The sequence below is a fragment of the Sciurus vulgaris genome (genome assembly GCF_902686455.1).
Source record: "Sciurus vulgaris genome assembly, chromosome: 5".
NCBI classification, from domain to species: domain Eukaryota; kingdom Metazoa; phylum Chordata; class Mammalia; order Rodentia; family Sciuridae; genus Sciurus; species Sciurus vulgaris.
Genome location: NC_136465.1, coordinates 92101729 through 92117156, shown reverse-complemented (window position 1 = coordinate 92117156; position 15428 = coordinate 92101729). Strand labels below are relative to the sequence as shown.

Here is a 15428-nt window from a genome sequence, read left to right as displayed (position 1 = left end):
AGGAGGAACTTATGTAGTAAAGAGAAGGATTTGCATATATTCTCACAGACACATTTTTCCTTTAAGTATTTATTTAACTCCTATTTTAAGTCAGGCTGTGTTTTAGAGGTAAAGCAATGGGCAAAATAGGCAAAGTCATAAAACAAACTAGTTTTAGGAATGGTAAGTGCAACTTGGAAGATAAAAGAAAACGGAGGAGGGGTAGTGTAGTGACAGATGGGGTAAGGGATGCCTTCACTTCTCATAGTTTTTTTGTGCCCTGAGCAGCTCATTACGCAGTAGTAACAATTACTTTATTATATTAGCAAATACTAGGAAATGAAATGTGGAAATGATATATAGGCATATTTTGAAGAGAGCTATGGGATCTTTTGGAAGAAAAATTGATTTTGAAGTTAAGCATCCCTGAGTTCAAATCCCAGTTCTGGCCAGGTGCAGTGGCACACATCTGTAATTCCAGCAGCTCGGGAGGCTGAGGCAGGAGGATCTCGAGTTCAAAGCCAGCCTCAGCAATTTAGTGAGGCCCTAAGCAACTAGATCCTAGCTAGATCCTGTCTCAAAACAAAAAATAAAGAAGGGCTGGGGATGTGACTCAGTGGTCAAGAATCTCCGGGTTCAATCTCTGGTACCAAAACGAAAGAAAAACCAAAAAAAAAAAAAAATATGTTCTAGCTCAGCTACCTGTTCACTACATGGCCAACCAAGTTCAACTTATTTGTTAAATTGCATTAATAATGTACAATTCATAGGGTGATTGTGAAATAAAGAGCCAGTATAGATATAATGTCCAGTACATAGGATTTTAAAAAGACTTTTGACAACACACAGGAAGTGAATATAGACATGGTGCCCCAGAAGAGGTTGTGGGCTGTAGTGGGAGACTAGATTCTGATGAGGACGCTAGGTACCCATTCAGATCCTGTATAAAACTTAATTTAGTTTTTGACCCATTTGCATAATAGCATGCAATTTGTGCATATGTTTTGTTCTATTTAATAGCCTTTTATTATTGTAAAGTAATAATAAGTCTTGAACTCCTGCACCTATTCATATAGTTCATGGAGGGAAACTATAGTTCTGTCTCTCAGCATTCCTTACCACTCTTCTAGAAAGAGAACCCAACTTCCACCATACACCCTTTCCTTTGGAAGAGCTGCTACTTCATTCTCACCTACCCCAAAGGCACCAGATAGTCCTGACCAATCAAAGACCCTCATCTTCCTGGCCTCTGAGATACAAAAGGAAAAGCCCTTGATTCCCCCATATGTGTACAAAACTGTCTTCTCTTATGTGTTTACTTTCTCCTTGAATGGTAATGAAAATTTAATTAGATTACCTGTACATGTTCTTTCTTTACCATGAAAAATTATAAAAATAATAGAATGATCTCACACTGATAGAGCATTTATAATGGGCAGTCTTGGTCTTGACATGCAATAAAAATTAATTCTGATAAATATTCTATGACTATTCTGCTTCCCATATAAGAGACAAGGAAATGGACATTAAGTTACTTTTCAGTGGTCCCACATAAACACTACTGCTGGGATGTGGGAATAGCCAGAATCAACAAATACTTGATAGAGAAAACATGGCATTTTTATTCATTACCTAAGGAGCAAGACCACACTTAAAAATCTCTTTACTTATACTACTTAGAATTTCTTTGGAACAGACTAGCATTATTGGACTTTGTTTGCTTGACAATTATTTTATGAATTACAAAGATTTTAGATGGGAGAGACTGAAAATCAGCCCTCAAATTTTTTTTTTTTTTTTTGTACTGGGGGATTGAACCCTGGGGTGCTTAACCACTGAACCACATCTCCAGCCCTTTTTATTTTTTGTTTTGAGACAGTTGCAATAAATTGCTTAGGGCCTTGCAAAATTGCTGAGGCTGGTTTTGAACTTGTGATCTTCAGGCACACACCCCCCCCCATCCTGCCCCCCATCCCCAACGCTGGGAGTCCCTGGGATTATAGGTGTGTACCACAGTACCTGGTCCTAACCCTCTAATCCCAGGTGGTTTTTTTTATTTTTATTTTTTTCTGATAATACCTAACCTATCAGGGAATTAAAAGGATTTTGGAAGTTTTATGCTAGAATCCAAGGACAAAGTTGAATTGTTTTTGTTTTTTACCATCATACCACAACTATTCCTTTTTCCTTAGGTTTGTCTTGGCAACATTGTCAGAATTTAATTGACCATAAATGTGTGGTCAGTTTCTGTTCTTGAAATTCTATGCCATATGTGTATCCTTATACTAGTACCACACTGTTTTGATTACTGTTGCTTTGTTGAAAATTTCAAAGTTGGAAAGGATGCATCTTCTGCCCTTTTTCTTCTGTTTCAGGATTGTTTTAGCTATTCTGAATCCCTTACATTTTAGGATTTTAGGATAAACTTGTCAGTTTCTGTAAAACAAATACACACACACACCAGCTGGGATTTTGATAAGAGATTGTGTTGAGTCTATAGATAAATTGTGGGAAATTTTCATTTAAACAATATTAATTTTCCAATCCCTGAATATGGGATTTCTTTTCATTTTTAAGGTATTAACATTGTTTAGTACTGTTTTTAGTTTATAATGTACAAGTCTTCTATTCCTATCATTAAATTTATATCTAAGTGCTGTATTCTTTTCCATGTTATTATAGATAAAATTGTTTTCTTGATTTCATTTTCAGAATGTTCTTTCTAGTGTATAGAAATACGGTTGTTGTTTGCGTATTGATCAAGTGCACTCAACCACACTGAACTTAGTCATTAGTTCTTAGAGTGTTTTGGTGAGTATAAGGATTTCTGCATAAAAATAATGTTGCCTAAAAATGGAGGTGGTTTTACTTCTTCCTTCAAATCTTGATGACTTTTACTTCCTTTCTTTCTGGAGAACCTGTCTGAGACCTCTAGCACAGTGTTGACTAAAAGTGGTTCAATCAGGATCCTTGTCTTGTTCCTACTCTGGGGAAAGCAGTCAGCCTTTTACTATTAAGTATTATCACTGGGTTTTTCATAGATGCTTTTTAATAGGTTGAGGAAGTTTCCTACTCTGGCTACTTTTGTCAATCCAGGATGCTGGATTTTGTCAAATGTTTGTCAGAATCTATTGAGATGATTTTATAAGTGCATCCTTTATTGATATGGTATTACATTATTTGAGATTTAGATATTAAATCAATATTGCATCCCTGGGACAAATCCCACTTGGTTATGACATATAATTCTTTGTACCCTTTTATGTACCCTAAAACATTTTAGGTACTCCAGAAATCACCAAATTGTTGAAACTTTCTGAAATGAAAAGTCTTATATAAGTTAATAATCAAAAGTTGTACAAGTCCCCTGGTCCTAGATTACTCTAAATCTATGTGCAGTTTAGTATGCTAGATAAGTATCCAAGAAGTAGCATTCCATAACCTAAAAGTATAATTTTTAAGTATTATTTTTAAAATACTGAACATGTAATCTGGTTGATAATACAGGATTATCTTGGGGCAAAAAAAATGTTTATTATTATTCAAATTTGATAAGCCTATTGGATGATGCCAAATATCATTAATAAAAACTCTTGAAACCATGGGATCTAGTCTTAGGGGGCAAGCTTAAAAAGTGAAGAATAACAGATAAACTTGACTTGATAATAATTATTGTACATTCACAAATAAATAATAAAATGATAAAAAGTTACATATGTTGAACACATTCTGGATTTGTTTAGAATCATAATAAGCTTAGAAAACTGTCATTCATTTTGGAAATAATAGACCCTCAGAGGTTAGATAAATTTCCAAAGCTTTCCTTTATGGGACCAATGACTAATTTCTACTTTTATATATGAAATCTGAAATCTATATCTGATGAAGAATTACTGAGTGTAGATAGTGTTTGTTGTTATTTTCCTTTTTTACTATTGTTGTTTTCAACCTAAAATTATCCAATGAGTTTAGACTGTTTGTTCTTATACTTAGCATCCTAGTATAACTTGGCACTGTGCTTTGCTAAATGCAAGTAGATAAGTATTTAATAAATTTTAGTGCTCATTAGAATGTTTTCCCTAATGTACTATAGCTATAATAATCCTGCATTTTAAGAATAATTTTGAGTTGACTATCATGAACTATAACAATGGTTATAATTGACTATCTCAATAAAATTAAGCACAGGATCACTGTAGGCTACATTCATATGTGTGTGAATGCATACATGTATATATACAGACATGCACATGACTCAATATAAAAATTTCAAATGATTTAATTGCTATGGATTCAAATTACCTAGATCATATTTTTACATTTCAACTTGCACTATAATTTGAAATATCATTAATAAATGTTTGGTTTTATTACCATAAAATGGGATTCTGATTACAATAAGTTATATACTCTATGCATGTATAATATGTCAAAATGTACTCTACTGTCATGTATTTATAAAAATATTCAAGAAAATAAATAAATGTTTGGTTTTTAGTTGTTCATTGATTATTCATTCATCAGCCACTAACTGGCACAGTTCTATGAGTCTGACACTGTATGGAAATGAATCTAGTCTAAAAAACCAACCAACCATTTTGTTGTGAAATTAATATTTCTTCAAATTTTTGTAGCAAAAATCTTTTTTAACTCTTTGTGATGTTTAATTTTTCCCCTGGGGGAATTTTGAAATTACTTTAATATTCCTCACTTTTTTTTTTTTTTTTTTTTTAGCATTTCAAGAAATAGATAATACCAAGGACACCAGGAGTGGAAGAGATTGGACTGGAAGGCTCAACAGGTCAGAACATTGCCATTATTTGTTGATCTGTATATTTGGCATAAATTATTCAATTCTTAAATCTCTGCAAGTTCTATTTCTTATATGTGCTTTACTTGGGGTGTCCTGAGTTTTGCAAATTGTGACTCACACTCATATCACAAGTCCAGCATTTGGATATCCTCTTTTCAGAATTTAAGTATGCAAAATTATTTAAATAAACTTTTAAAAATGGAAGAAAAATTTTAACCTAATAATATACATACAGATATCTTGGTTTCTATTAATCCTTATATAAGCTGCTTTAAAATAAAGACTGTTTTAGGAATTTCCCAGATTCAAATTCTTAAAATGTATCAAATGTCCATAATGATGTGATTGTAGTGGGAGGGCACTTGGGTTATAAAACCAAGTTTCCTTTTTTTTCTACTGCATTCTTTGCATTCAGGTTCACTTCTAAAAGCTCTGGACACTCTTTGAAATCCATCTGTTTGCTAACAATAATTTTAGTTGCTGAATGTTGACCGTCATGTATAAAACAAAGCTTACTTAAAAGAGACAATTTCTGTGTACACACAAAGATCCCAGCAGTCAAAGGGTCTCCCTGGAGCAAGTTATTGTGAGAAGGATGACATCTTTTATTCAGAGAGTGGAAGCCCTGTTGTCCTTTGCTCTGGGTACTGCCTGGAGTGTGGATGATGACTTTTCATTTACCTCCTGGTTCTCTCTGTTGTCTTAACAATGATTACAACTCTTACTACTATTGCTTGGCTACTTACAGAAGACTCCAGATCTCATCCTCTCTGCTCTTCTCCAGCATTACCACTTCTATAACTCCCTGAAGTCTTAGCTCCTCCACATCTTGGTCTCTTATACAAAAACTACCCGTGGGTTTTGCAGTTTTCCTCACACAGAGATCAGTGCCTTTGTCATTCAGTCTGATTTGACCTCATGTAAAATGACTCACTTAAATGGAAAGTGGGCTTAAAACTCTTCTGCTTGGATGCTCCCAGCTTTTGTTATTATTTAGCATTAGCATCAGGGATTAGACAGCTTTTGTTGTCATGTACCTTGAGAGAATATTACCCTTTAGTTAAAGGAAAGATAATTTCAAGTATATCTTGATGCAGTGCATATGCTCAAGTCTACTCTTCAAGTAGGTAAGAAGTTTGAAAAAACTGTTCAAAATAATTTTTCTGTGCAACTAGGTTTGTAAGTAGGTCTGTGCTGATTCTTGTACAGTTGAGAATCACTTCTGAGTGTTACTTTCATAAAGAGTTTTATGATCATAAGCACCCCAAATTTTTCAGTTTACAAATATCACTGAACTAAACATTAAAACCAAATAAACTGAAGCTAAAAGTGGTAAGTATACTTGGCATTCAGCTGTTATGTAAATATTGCCCTTAATATTGTTGTTGTTTGAGATTTTCATGGGTGGAAGCAAAATCAAGAAGGAGACAAACATCTCATGGATCACTATAGTCTGAAGAGGCAGAAAGAGCCTCAATCCAGTCCACTTATTCTACACACCTAAATTGCAATCCAGCATCACAGGAAGCTTTAGTAACAGCTAAATCAGTTCTTCATGTGATGTAGGCCAACTGCATTATTCTCCTTACAATCATGGAATGCAAACCATTCTTTACACTACATTTGCACCCTCTTGTTTGCCTCCTTCATCAATTTATAATTGTATAAAGAATATAACTGATTCTCAGGTTTCACTTTGAATTGTACTAATATTTGAAAAAAAATCAAGAGTTTTAATTTTTTTTCCTAATGTCATTTCTTGAAAAAGTTTTCTAGACAAAAAGATGATTTTCATTAATTATTGATTCACATAAGGAAAGTTCTCCTCTTATAGGGATTTAATTCTGGTGAAAGAAAGAATAGAATGAAGATTTTGATATATATGTCAATGTGGATAAATACTAAAAAAGGAAAATAAAGCAGGGTAAATAAGGAACACGGAGAGACTATTGCCGATGCACTCTCTAAGGAAGGCCTCTCCGATGAATGAAGTGAGAGCGGGAGCTGTTTAGAAAAACAGGGGAAAAAGAGGCACATTTACCAGGAAGAGTAAGTATGAGGTATGTGCTCACAGTGTTGAAGAAATGACAAGAGCAGTAGAGGGGGGTTGGGGAGATAGCTCAGTTGGTAGAGTGCTTGCCTTGTAAGCACAAGGCCCTGGGTTCGATCCCCAGCACCCAAAGAAAAAAAGAAAGAAAAGAGCAGTAGAGGCTGGAAGAGAGTGAGGAGCAGATAGGTGAGAGACCAGCCTGGGGACAGTGATGTGCCTCCATCCAGAGGCTGGTAGACTGTGGTAGTGTCTTGATATTATTCTACCTGAGATGGGACACCTACTTAGAATTAAAGGGATTTTAGCAGATGAGAGGCATACTAACTCACGTTTTAAGCATTTTTCTGACCCATAGGTTGTATCCAACAGTTTTAAAATTTCTCTTTATAGACAGAATATAAATTATAAATCAAAACAGGCTTAAGTTAACAATCAGGGCAACATTGTCTTTTCAAAATATTGACTGATGATTGTGTTCAAGAAACTTAACAGATAGTATAGCCATCTTTTTCCTGTTCCATATCCTTAATTTGCAGAACTTTTAAAATTCTTTAGAATTTGAATCATGTTATTTTGCTTTTGATAATAATTTGTTTCATAACAGAGATAATATAATCATTAATGATAATTACATGTATTTTAAAATTGTGTGTATCTGATGAGTTTCTTGGCTCAGCTGAATTTCTTGATTGTTTGCCATTTATACTTTGTGTTAAGTCCACAAACTGGTTTTGAAATTTATCTTCTACTTGCCAATGAAGACTTTAAATATTATCTTATGTTTTTGTTATAATTATCACATGATCCATAGATTATTTGTTAGGAGGAAACATGGAGTAGTTTAAAAACAACAACAACAAATAATTTGGTAGGAATAAGAGAGCATGTATGTAGGAAGCAACTCTAAAATTTTCCAGCGGGGTGATTTGGGCTTGTGTTTGTTACCAAATGACTGGTTATACCAAATGAGCAGTGTTATTCTCATCTCTATATTTCCTTTACATTTGTTAAGCCATTATGTCCATAGGTAAGGAATAGGAATTGGTTGAATAAAAAGTTGTATATATATTAGGAATGGCTATTTATAATATAAATGATAAAATAAGGGCACTGTTTCATATTAGTCACAAAGGACAGTGTCCATGTTTATTTTCAGAAAAATCATCAATTTAGAGAAGATATTACTGATACTTAGGAAGAAGAGTTAATTGTACCGATATCATTCCTATTGTGTGATGAATCAAAGTAGTAAAATAGGAATTCAGAATATGAAAGTTGCTTCTTCAAGCAGTCTTGTCTCACTAGTTTTAAACTACCAAAGAACTTTATTACAATTGTTTTCAAAAATTTTAAATCTGTATATTAGAAACTATTAAAGTTTTAATTAGATAATGTAAGCATAGGTATCTTTTATTGCAAATTATATATTTCTATTTCTATATATTTCCATTATGGAAAATTATGTATTACATGCACACACATGCACACACACACACACACACACACACATGCACACACACATGCACACACTTCTCTGTTTATGAATATTTAGAATAATTTTCCAGAAAATGTTTGTCTATTCTAAATTCTTCCCTTATTGGTCAGAAGAATTAAAATACTTTTAATATTAAACTAAGAATGTCAAAGAAATAAAAGTGTTCTTTAATGTTATCTTTTGGAGAGTTTATGCCGAAACCTCACATACACTGAAAATTGTCCTTGAGTCTAGAATAATTCTAGACCCATCTACATCAGTTCCCAATGGAGTTTCTCCATCTCCTATGAGTACCAGTCCTTCCACGTATGCTTAATCCCACTTCTTCAGCTCACTCTGGAAACCAATTCTCCTCTCTAGCTTTTTCAACTTGTCCCTCTTATCTGGGAGCTTCAATATTTAAATATACTCAACTTCTCCATTTTGAATAACTAAAACCTTTCTTTTAATTTTACTTCTTCCTCCAGTTATGACTTTATTCATTTTATTCACCTTTTCACTCCTCTCAACTAACATTAGTCCTGATATTGGTAAGGTTATCTGTAACCCCCATCTCTCTAAATCCAGTGGCACTTTTTAGTCATTATTTTATTGGGTCCTCACTGTACTTCAACTGTATGAAAGACTATTCCTTTTGCTTTTCACTAAAAATGAGTCTGTCTTCCAAAATACTTTTCAATGTTTTTGCTCATAGGATGTACTAAACAAATTTGGTTTAAAGAGCTAGAACCAAATGATCCTAATGTGACATACATTGTCATAAAGGGTATAAAAGGACTAAAGAGGTAAAAGGTGTCAAATTCAGGGTTCCTAGAAAAGACAGAAAGTTTCATGGATGAACTCGTGTTTGAGTTGAGCCTCTCAGAATGTGTATGATTTTGTTCAGCCGTGATGTGGACACCGGGAAGATAGTCAAGTATGAATTTAAGGTTCTAGTGTCTTCAGAGCCTCATTGGGTTTCAGTAAGTTTGGATTCTGCTGAAGGTATGTAAAAGGGGAATAGTGACTGTAAACTGGGCACAGCACTTAGAGCGTTTTGAATCTCTATGTTAAATGTTTACCTTAATTCAACAAGACTTGGGAAGTCACTTAAAATATTTGTTTTGGAGAAATGGGGTAGTGATTAGGACTGTACCTTGAATTAATTACTCAATGTATTGTTAACATGAGGTTGACTGAAGGGGAGAGGCTGTAAATGGGATACTAATCCAATCATAAATGAATTGGTGAAGTCAGGACTAAGGTGCTAACATGTGGGATAGACACGAGCAGATTTTGAAGATGGATTCAGTAGGGTTGATGATTTTGGAGAATGATAAGGGAAGATTTTCAATTCCAAGTAACTGAATTAAAGTCAATAATATTCAAAGGCAAACAAAACAAAAAATTGACATTGATTTATTTAGTTTTGGGCACAGGAATGGATGGTTTTGAAACTCTTTACATTTGAGGTGCCAAGGTTAATCTGTTATGGAAATATTGTAGGCCAGAGTTGCTGTAATCTGGCATGGGATTTAGGATGAAGTTATGTAAGCTTAAACTTGTCGATGAACATTTCCTCCATAGTACAGGAAGGGTGATCCATGCTGAGAGAGCACTCTGAAAGACCAGGGTTCTGAATGTCAGGTAGACTTTGGAAGAAGATCATGTGGAATCGTGAAAAGGAAAGAATCTGAAGTTTAGATTGTGGTTCTGCTGCTTCACAAACTGGTCCTATAGTAGACTCTCCTTTATTCACTCATTTATTTATTTCTAATTTGTGCACAGGGCCGGCCTGAGTGGCCTGTGAATAGTAAGCACTAAACAAGACTTTATTAGATCACTAAAATATAATCATTTCCATATTATGGAACATTTTTGAAATTATTTTTCAATAAAATGACTTTTCATTGAAAATCATTTTTGTATTCATTTATTCATAAATATATTTTTACTGTTAACTGAAAGAACCATTATATTGCCTGATGGTTCCTCTGTCTCATTTCTGAGCAAAATTTTCATTGGTTCAACTTGGCATATTATTCTGTTTGTTACTAGAAAAAGACTGACTTTGATCTTGTCCATGTATGGAATCATGCCACCCACATCTCAGACTAAGGCTCCTCTTCCTCAAGTTAGTTGAAGTGGGTCTAAAAGGAAGTGGTGGAAAATACTGCCTTTACTCATACAATAATAGCAAAGACTCAATATTGTGGTTTCTTAGATGCTTGTAGTAAAATATCTAACTCATGGATGATTTGTATCATCCTCCTTAACAGTAGTTAAACACACTGATGTTACAAAAATCTGCCAAACATAACTACTGTCATATGACTACTGAGAAGTTTTTGGACAGAAGTGCAAGTTAGAAGAGGGGAGCCCCATCCCTGAATGCTTCATGAGAGCTTGCCTGGGGTGTCCCCAGGAACAGGAGCTGACACAGGTGTTCAGCACAGTTGCTTACCACTTCCTATCAAGAAGGATAGGGGGTTCTTAGCGCGGCTGGTTTGCGGCACTCAGCATATTTGGCAAGCAGTCAGCCCTGGCTGTGGATTTCCCTGGGGAAAATAAAAGCCACAGGGAAGTCATCAGCATGACCTTCTGCTGGGTAGTTGGCACACAGTTGCTCCACAGGAAACCTTTCAGTTGTCATTTTCTGAACGGGTAGATATCAGGTGCTCATGGAGGTTCCCCATTCAAGGTGGAAGGTGGAGAAGGAAAAAAATATTGAGCAGAAGCTTACCAAATAATTCCCAGTCATGAAGCTTAACACCAACTGATATGTTGATAAAAGGGATTTGGGTGGGGGGGAGGTTGAAAGGAGGGATTTCTTTGGTTCTGTAAGCACAATTATAAGCTTTCCTATTTAAGTCTGACCCATCATATTGAAATGCTGTCACTAGTATCATTAGCAAGTAAAGTGTTGATAACATAGTCAAATGCACAGCAGAGTTCTGGCTCTTAAGTGTCTGGACTAACTCCCAATATTAGGAATAGGAGTCAAACTGCCATCACTTTTCCTGTGCTAACAGACGCCCTGCCATTAGCAGTCTGAAGGCAATTTTAATAAAATACATAGCACTGCTGAGTTGGTCTCAAAAGATAAATAAGCAATGCAGAAAAGAAGCTTTTGTTTAAAAGTAATTATTTAAACTATGCATTACAGGTAATTTTCTTTTACCAGTAAGGCAAATGCTATCAGAATTTCAATAATGATTTGGTGGCACTTATCTAAATAATGTGATATTGTCATTTCAAAGAGTTAAAGCAGTGCTTTATTTTCACTTATATACAAAATGAGGGCAAATTGGATCCAGGTATCATGTGCATGTGTTACACAGTTAATATTGCATTTTTGGGTGAATAGTGTTATATTCTTGGACAGATTTATGGAAATGTAGCAAGCTGGTGATAGAGTTCTGGGAACTGCAGACTTGACTTCCAAACACAGATTAGAACAGGAGGGCAAAGAACATCTTTTTATTTTCCCTTTGCTGTCAGAAAGGAAATCACATTTTGGTCTTTTAAAAACACTTTTAATAGGATGCTTGTACATAAACCACAGTCACAAAGGTATAATAAATGCGTGTGCGTGTGTATCAGAAGAGCCAAGATTTTGTCAAATGGTAAAAAAAAAAAAAAAAAAACCTCAGAAAGCTTTTAAGTTTATTTGGAAACCATTAAAACTACCACCTTTTCTTTCCTTCTTAAGACTGACACATTAGTATGAAATCCTAAATATAGAATTCACTTTGGCCTTACCTGTGAGAACTTGCCTACCCAAGGATGATATAGGTTTTGTCAGGAAGGTTCCTATTTCCCACTGCCATTAGGTAGGGAACAAAGTGGCAGCACACACTTTGGGATGAGATAGTCCTCAGGTCAAATTCCACTTAGGCAAGCAGTTTGCCTTCTCCCAGCTTTTTTTTGTTTCATTGGCTACAAAATAGAGGTATAATAAAACCAACCTCCTGATTGTTATGAAGGTGAAATGAAACAATACATGGAAAACTTTTGGGATGCGTCTGGTACTCAGAGTATGTTTTTATCTTAAGTCATTAACAAAATTCTGTCTGAGAAAGCTATGTGTTGAGCATTGTGCTGGGAGTTGAGATAAATTTGTTGATTAATATATAGTTGACACTTCAAAATGAAAGAGTCAAATGCAAGACAGATAGGTAAGTAGAGATGACTGAAGTTCCTGCATGCTACTCATTATAAAATGGGTGAGGGAGGATTTGGGGGACAAAAAGAAAGTAGTGATTAATCTTGGCCATGAGAAAAATTACTGTAGAATCTTCTTGTTAAACTGCAAAGAAAAGATACTAAGCTGTATATTTTCATTTTGAGCTGCTGTTACAGAAGCCAACTAATTTTCTTCTAAGAGTGTTTTTCTCAGATCCTTGTTATTTCTGTTCCCTTCACATTTATATAAGTTTCCCCCTTATTGTTAACATGGATGGTTAGACAACATCCATAGGCCGTGAGAGGAAGTAAATATTAATTAACTGCTCAATGGGTGCTCAGCATCTCTGCTAAATTAATTTGAGGGAAAGTTAAAAACATAGACTTTATTTTCATACATTGTTATTGGAATATAAGCTGGTACAAGTCTTTTGGAGAAGAATTGGTGATATCTAACAATCTACATGTACATTTAACCCTTTGCCAATAATCCTACTGTTCGGAATTTATCCTGAAGATACACCTTCAACAAGATGAAAATTATATGCCCTGGGTTATTTATTTGTGGCATTATTTATAACTGTAATATATTAAAAGCTACCATAATCTTCTTGTAGAAAGGAGTAGCTGAATACATTGTGGCATTTTTGCATGCAATGAGAAAAAGAATGAATAGATTTAATGATTTTTGGGCTATATAACTAAGTGAAAAAATGAAAAAAAAATATACACACATATGCATACATATATATGATAAACATATACATACCAGTTTACAGAGGCAAAGAAGGATAAACCATATTCATGAAGTTGATTATGGAAAGGGTTGGGCCTAGAAAATGGGAATGGAGAGAATGGAAATAAAGTAGGAGAGATGATGAGGAGTCCCAATTAGCTGGATGTAGTCTTTAAGATTTTTTTTGCTCAGTTCTGCTTTCTAAAACTGTGTAAATATTTGACATAAAAAAAAGATAAAATGAATGTGTAGAGAACCCATGTGAAATAAACACACATACACATACACACATACATGTAAACTTCACTGTATTCATAGAAATTACAAAGGAAAGAAAAGAAAAGAGGTAAGGAGAAAAAGAAGCAATTCAAGTAACTTTACCAGTGTGTGGACTTTTGATTCTAGATTAAAGTACAAACAAACAAAAAGAGCTGTTTTTCTCTAATGAGAATATTTGTTTCTCATAAAATATGAGTTAAGGATTCTGTTTGACACAGGGGTGAGATTTAGCATTTCTCAGTGTTTCCAGTGTATCCTGGGGTTGTGGAAATGAGTCATGTTTCTCAGTGTTGAAGGAGAGAAAAGGACTAAGTGGACCATACAATATTGGATTGAAATCGGAGGTATTAATAAAAAAATATATGTATATATACACATATTTTATATATAATATATATTTATACATATATATATATCACAGATATACTGATTCACCAATAAAGAAATAGAACTACATGTGTGTGTGAATTTATATATTTCTAGCTCTCTGTTTTGAGAGGGCCTAGAAGCAATTATACCCCAATAGTGATGAGCATACCTGGTACCTAGATCTTGGTTTCTAAATACCATTTTCCAATAAAAGAAACCAAGGATCCTTGTAGAAATGGATGATTCCAAGACTTGAGCCAGAAGAGTACATGCTGAGAAGCTGGAATATCTTGTGGTGCCAAAAAGAAAGGAAGGACTTAAAAAACTGATAGAAACATGTTGAAGGAACATAGGCGCCAACTTGAAGTGGTTCCCAATTGCCAAATCTGGGACATTTGAGCAAGAAAATAATGCTAGTAATGGATTATATTCAATATATTCAGTTATATTCATATGGTATTATGAAAAATGATTAAATAAATAAATGAGGGATAAAAGAAAGCTCTTTTTAAATAATAAAGTACCACTTTATAAATGTAGAAGAAATAGAAAACCACCATTTGGGAAATGCTACAGTAGTAATTATTTCAGGTTAGAATCATCAGATAAATACTAAATTAGTGGATAAAAATATGATAAATATATTTACATAATGTCAAAATATTTTCTCTGAAAATAATTACTAGTTACAAAAGGGAAAGTCGTAACTTCATAAGAAAACTTAGAAGACACAAGCTAAAACATGATCAAAGTTAACATTACCAGTAATGAGATATATCAGCATCAATATGTCTCAGATAATCTACTGAGAAAGGAATAAAAAGTAGTATCTGTCATGTTCTTATTAAAAAATGTATAACATGAATTTGCATGAGAAATACCAGACAACCCAAATTGAAGGACATACTACAAATAACTGGATACTACTCTTAAAAATTGTAAAGGTCATGAAAACAAAGAAAGACTGAAGAATTGTCCCAGATGGAAGGAGACTAAGGAAAGATGACAATGAAATATGATCCAGGAAAAAAAAAACAACAGTGGGACAATTGCTGAAATTTGAGCAAGAGTTTTAGATCAGCTAATAGTGTGGTACCAGCGTGGATCACATGGCTTTGATCTGTGAGGGGAAGCTGGTTGAAGGATACGTGGGAGCTCTTGATACAATTTTTTTTTTTGTTAAGTCTGAAATTATTGCAAAATGGAATGCTAAATTGAAAATTAAAAATTAAAATATATATGCATATATTATCCATATTATCATAAAGGAGATAATTTCTTATATACATGAAGGTTCTATCTCTAGACTTTAGGAAGAAAGAAAAAATTGTTGTAGAGTAGTGGATATACCATTGTGAACTGGGTCTTATTCTGTTAACTGACTCTGTCACACACTGTGTAAGCCTTGAGGGTACTTACATGCTTTTATATTTTGCTAGTCTATTTTCCAATAAAATAGGAATAAGGATCTTAGCAAGATGGTTTCTAATTATTCACACCAATGGAGGAGAGCAGGGATGTGATGTATGGAGCCCCAAAACAA

General features: G+C 34.2%; 1 protein-coding gene across 8 annotated transcripts in view; it reads left to right on the top strand.

Moving 5' to 3' along the window:
• SOX5 (SRY-box transcription factor 5) overlaps nucleotides 1–15428 on the top strand; it is a 955660-nt gene that overhangs the window by 325408 nt on the left and 614824 nt on the right. For 7 of the 8 annotated variants that reach the window (XM_079142036.1, XM_079142038.1, XM_079142034.1 and 4 more), the window contains one exon: nucleotides 4713–4780. The gene's annotated coding sequence lies outside the window, so the exon portion shown is untranslated. Of the gene's footprint in view, nucleotides 1–4712; nucleotides 4781–15428 lie in introns of those variants that run through there. The other variant, XM_079142027.1, reaches the window with a different exon arrangement.